We start from the raw sequence: 5,788 nt of genomic DNA on the forward strand, positions 1-5,788 counted from the left end.
GGTTTGTTAGCCTTGTTCCTCTAGGGGTAGGAACAACATGTTTAGGGACTTTGGATCCCTTGGATTATGGACATTTCATGCTTATAGTTGTAAGGCACAAAAATGTCTATAACAGTTATCCATCTCCATATCTTTGGATGCCCTGTATACTTTCATGTGTTGAAGGACAAAAGAAACAAGTTGGAAGCTTCAGAAAGAAAAGGTACATTTGTTGGATATTGTGAAAATTCTAAAGCATTTAGAATATATATTCTTGGTCAAAGGAAGGCTGAGACTAGTAGGGATGTAAAATTCGATAAAGATGCCACCCTTGGAAAAGCAAGGGACCTTCCTCCTCTTGAGAAGAATGATGATATGGATATTTTGGATGGTCCTTCTGTGCTTGAATTTGAGACAAATATTTTTGATGATCCCATGGATCCCTTAGATCCTCCTCCATGTGATCCTCCTGCCAGGAAGAGGCCACTTTGGCTTCGTGATACATTACAGGATGACGAGAGACGTGCTCTCGTTTGAAGATAATTTATAGAAAGAAAGAAGCCATGCAGGTACGAGGGATATGTTGCAACCATGAGCACTATGATTCAAGCCAAACCTCCCACATTCGAAGAAGCCGTAAAGGAACAAGTTTGGAAAGATGCTATGGTCGAAGAATATGAATCAATTATGAAGAATGATGTATGAGATGTTGTGCCGATATTGAAGGGGAAATATGTGGTGACTTCGAAGTGGCTATTCAAGATCAAGCATGGAGTTGATGTTAGCATTGAAGTACACCTTATTATTGAAGATCAAACTTGTTATAGAAGTACACCTGATATTAACTACATTTAGCATTAAAAAACATTGTATCTACATAATCATTTAATTGAAATTGAATCACTGATAGAAGAACTACTAAAATATGGAATCATCACAAAATGTAATTCCTATTCATCTATTAATATTTAAGTTAGAAAAATAATATGGCTCATTTAGGTTATGTATTTATTACATGGGTTTAATAACAAAACTATCATGAAAGTGTTTCCCATCTTATTCATAGACACGACATTAAATGCTTTGTTTCGATCAAAGCACTTTTCCAAACTAGACTTATATTTATAGTGTTATAAAAAACCATATACTTTTAGAAGATTTTCGAAGCACTACCTTTAAAACTCCCAAGAGGCATTATGGATCAAAGATGGCATTGTTTGGATTAACTAAAGCATTGGCGACATTCCTGGTTGCAATGAACAAAACATTCCAACATATCTAAAAACATATGTTTGTTTTCTTCAATGACATACTCATCTACAATAAAACTTGAAAATAGCATCTTAGGTAATCCAGATGAAGTATTATCCATCATAAAATAAAATTAGATGTATGTAAAAAAATGAAAATGCATATTTGAAAAAATAAGGTTGAACATCTTCAGCAACATGACATTTAAATTGGGATACCTTGAACCATGGGGACACTTTGATGTAGTGGTTGAACGTGTGGTTGCACTTAGACTGACTACATTAAATGATTTCATGGCCTATGCAGACATATGTGGATCAAACCCCACCCCCATGTCCTTAATTTAAAGTCAAGGATCTTAGCTCAAGTGGTTTGGTGAACAATTTATTTCCCCAGCTGAGTAGGTTCAAGTCCTTGGAGACGTTGTAACCAAGCCATTAATGGAATTTATGGAGTCATATTTGGTATAATAGTGGTAGTCAATCTATCAAAGTTATTGATTCTCAGGAGATTCTCATTACAATTTAGAAAAACATAAAAATATGACATTTAAATTGAGCATGAAAGTAGATCCAAACAAAGCCCACAATGGGCAACACAATTGGTGATTGCCATATTATGAAGTATTATGTAAAAGCAAGAAATTCAAAGTTCAAATCCCACATGGGTTAAGCCAACCAAAAAAGGAAAGAAAGTAGATCCAAACAAGATTGAACAATATTAGAATGATCAAAACTCGAAAACATTTCAAAATAAAAAAAATATTTTTAAAGTTTACATGGTGCTGTGCAAAATTTGTAGAAACCTACACTCATTGTAGCACCCTTATCATATTGAAAGTCATATTTACTTTCAAGAAAAAAATTAAATAGAAAGAAGAAGTGATAATGTTTTTTAATGTTTTCAAGTCCAATATAGCTTTGGTAGCTTTTTCTAAACCATTCGTAAACAAACATTATGCATCCATATTTGGAATTTTGGAATTGGCATAATAACAATGCAATATGGTTACCCAATACAAATCAATACTACTTAAAGTGGAAAACTCAATATTAAACCATTCATAAACAAACATTATACATCCATATTTGGAATTGGCATAATAATAATGCAATATGGTACCTTAATACTATTTAAAGTGGAAAACTCAATATTATAAAACACTTAAATTCACTTATGACACAAAATTTCATAATTATGTACACTCTAAGCAAATGACATTCATATTTATTTGCAAGCAAATTCTTTTATCCTCAAACATGACATTGTTAAATATCTTTTGTCACAAAAAATATTAACTAAGCAATAAAAATAGATAAATATAATATGAACTTTCTAACTTTGAAACTTGGACAAAATAGAAAACATAAGTCATTGTCTATGCTTCATTTTGGTGTGACGATAAAAGCACTGCATGCTTCATTTCCATAGTCATATTTAAGTGGATTGATGAAGTTCATGTTGAATATTGTCAATAATCCCAAAATTCACAAAATCATTGAAAATATCAATTAAAATCCAATATTTCCATAAAAACTGAAATTTTATATTACAAGGATCATTTTTATCTATCACCAGTACCCAAAATTAAGAGAGAAATTTGAAAGATTCACACAATTATCTATAACTGGACACACATGTTGTTTAAACACTTCCTACACTACTTAGTAATCACTCTCTGGGAAAGGAATGAAGAATGACATATGTACACACGCATCTGAATGCCAGATATTTGAAATAACTAACAAAAATCTTCCATACCTAATGTTGCTACAACCTTTTCATAATCCAAATCAACATTAGGAAGAGATTTCAATGAACATCATTAATGAATTTCCAATATTAGAAGGAAATGATTGTATATTTGTTATGGTTGATAGGTTAACTAAGTATGCACATTTCATGACTATAAAGAATATTGATACAACCAAAGTACTCATGAATGTATTTACTAAATATGTATATAAATTACATGGTTTTGCAAAGGCAATTGGCAGTGACCAAGACCTTAAATTCAATGAAGATTTATTCCAACAAACAGGTATGTCATGCACTATGCTCAACTTGCCATCTACAAAGTTAAAATTGAAAACTTAAGCAAATGTTCAGCCTGCCAATTCACAAACAAGGGTAACATTGAAAATTTAGACAAACGTATTGAGGTTTATCTTCAATTCTTTGCTACTAATAAAAAAAATAAATTGTCTCAGTGATTACACTAGGTAAAATGGTGGTTTAACTCTACATACTAATGCTAAGATGAGTCCTTTAAAGCCCTATGTGGTTGTCTTTCCTGAACTTAGAGATTTTTACAAAATTGACATACCAATTCCCACTGTCAGGGATTATTTGGAGGAATCCCAAAACATTATGCATATCTTAAATAAAAGCTCGGATTATGCTAAGATGAGTCTTATGACTCTCCTAAACTTGGAGATTTTTACAAAATTGACAAAACAATTCCCACTGCCAGAAACTGGAGGAATCCCAAAAGATTATGGATATCTTAAATAAAAGCTTAGTTAAGACTCCAAACAGAGTTGAACGACAATTGCTTATCATTGGTCCAGACTAAGGTTCTGAGGGTATTCACTATGTGTATGTCTTCAACCATATAAACAATCATCTCTCAAGCAAGGGAGAAAAAGAAAAAGAAGAAAACAGAAGTTAACACCAAAAATCTTTGGTCACTACCAAATTAGAGAAAACATAAACAAAGTTTGCTTGTATCTCCTTGCACATATTTTGTCTAAAATAGAAATTAAATCATTTCCCAATACAAATATAATTCCAATGGCTTAAAAAAAAAGAATAAGCTCATCTTGGACCCAAAGGTAGTTATCAACAGATACAAAATATTTACAAGCTAAACAAATAGCAGAGTACCTCATCGAATGGAAGAATTTATCAATAGGTGATGCTTCATGGGAAGGTGAAGAATTAAATGCTATATATCATTTTCTTTTCATGCTTTGAAGGGCTACTAACGTAATTAATCACCATTTATATATAGTCATACAACTGTTCATTGTGATGTTGCTTCTCTATTGACATAAATAATCATAACGTTGAAATTGGATTTCTCATCTTCCTAATTTGCATATTTCCTTGCTTGCATGTCTATATCTTTTTTCCAAAAGAAAACATTGTGGTAAAACCCAAGGGGTGCTTCACCGTATTTATAAATGGCAACCCTAGTTTACTTGATGGCACAGGTTAGTGCCAACTAGCCACCTACTAGCACATAATTAATTAAATCTTCACTATTTTGAAGTAGGTTTATAATTATTTTGTGCTAAATATTCACTATAGATTTATGTCATAAGACACTTTCAAAAAATTGAGATGGTAAAGACTTGAATTCATATGTCACGCCCAATTATTTACTAAATATTAATTCACTGATAGATTATAGTAGGGGTTGAAAGGACTGCAACCGAATTCACAAACTTTGTGACATCCTTCAATATTTTGATATGGTTTTATTTGGTTGGATTTCCAAGCCATGGTGAGAATGAGTACCTACTAAAACTGGAGTCAGCTGAAAATAAATAAACATAATATATCATGAGCAACTTTAATATTAAACAAACTCTTTGTTGATAGGTGAATAGTTCACGAGGCGGAAGAAGCATGATTCAAAAGTACAGCCCCTAACAAGACTACTTTTTCTCTTTCCTTTACTTTGGTTTGATATATTATCCTGAAAAACAACAAACAAATTTAGGACTGTCTGCCACTTGAACAAGTAAAATTCATATTAAGAAATGCATTGGAATTAGAGTGAATAAGTAAAAGACTCCTTTTTATATGATTCAACCATGAATATGATTATTCTTACCTTGTCTCACTTCGCCACATCTCTGTCATTAGCGCTTCACCAGGGTAGACATGCATCAAAAATCGGCCTAGAACACCTTTAACAAGAGATGGTTGCCCTGCACAACAACACTTGATGACAGCCCTTACTGCAAATCCGAGTATGCATAATCCATGTAGTATAGGCCGAGAAAACCTTTCAAGGGAGAAATGACATGTATAAGTCAAATGGACAATCATGATAATAGAAATTAAAAAAGAAATATATTATATTAATTCCCCCTAAGGATGAAACCTCAATGGTATCGTAAACGACACTTTGTAAAGCAGGATAGGGACAGCAAGCATGATCTCAATTTAAAATACTTAAACACCACCCTAAAATACTCTTCAAAAAATATTCAAATATGTCAAGCATTGATAATGTTAAAGGTTATATTATACCAAGATGTTCATCCCTTGCCAACAGTCCAGACCAACACCGACAGTGACTACTCCTCGAAAAAGGTACATGCCTAAACCTATAGGCATACTTCCGTGAAATAAAACAAAAATGGAAATTATTGGGACATACAGAGTGAGATAATTTTTGCAAGGCAACCTGGTTGCCTATATTGGAAGTGTTCAAAATGAAATTCCAATGCTGCCTTGTATAGCACCACTTGAGATCCCTCTGATCTAATTTATTGATCAGTGTTTCTGCTAATGACAAGCTAGTAAGTTTTGTAACCTATTAAAA

At 32.5% G+C, this 5,788-nt stretch overlaps 1 long non-coding RNA gene across 1 annotated transcript; it reads right to left on the minus strand.

Moving 5' to 3' along the window:
- Positions 1 to 4,844: 4,844 nt before the first annotated feature.
- Positions 4,845 to 5,247, minus strand: LOC149186783 (uncharacterized). Its single transcript, XR_016256154.1, has 2 exons — positions 5,072 to 5,247; positions 4,845 to 4,933 (listed from the first exon to the last, which is right to left on the minus strand). It is a non-coding gene; the product is annotated as an uncharacterized LOC149186783 (long non-coding RNA).
- Positions 5,248 to 5,788: the final 541 nt, after the last annotated feature.

This window comes from Pinus tabuliformis, chromosome 3_1 (assembly GCF_031772625.1).
Source record: "Pinus tabuliformis cultivar Carrire ecotype Pingquan chromosome 3_1, CPIR1, whole genome shotgun sequence".
Lineage (NCBI taxonomy): Eukaryota > Viridiplantae > Streptophyta > Pinopsida > Pinales > Pinaceae > Pinus > Pinus tabuliformis.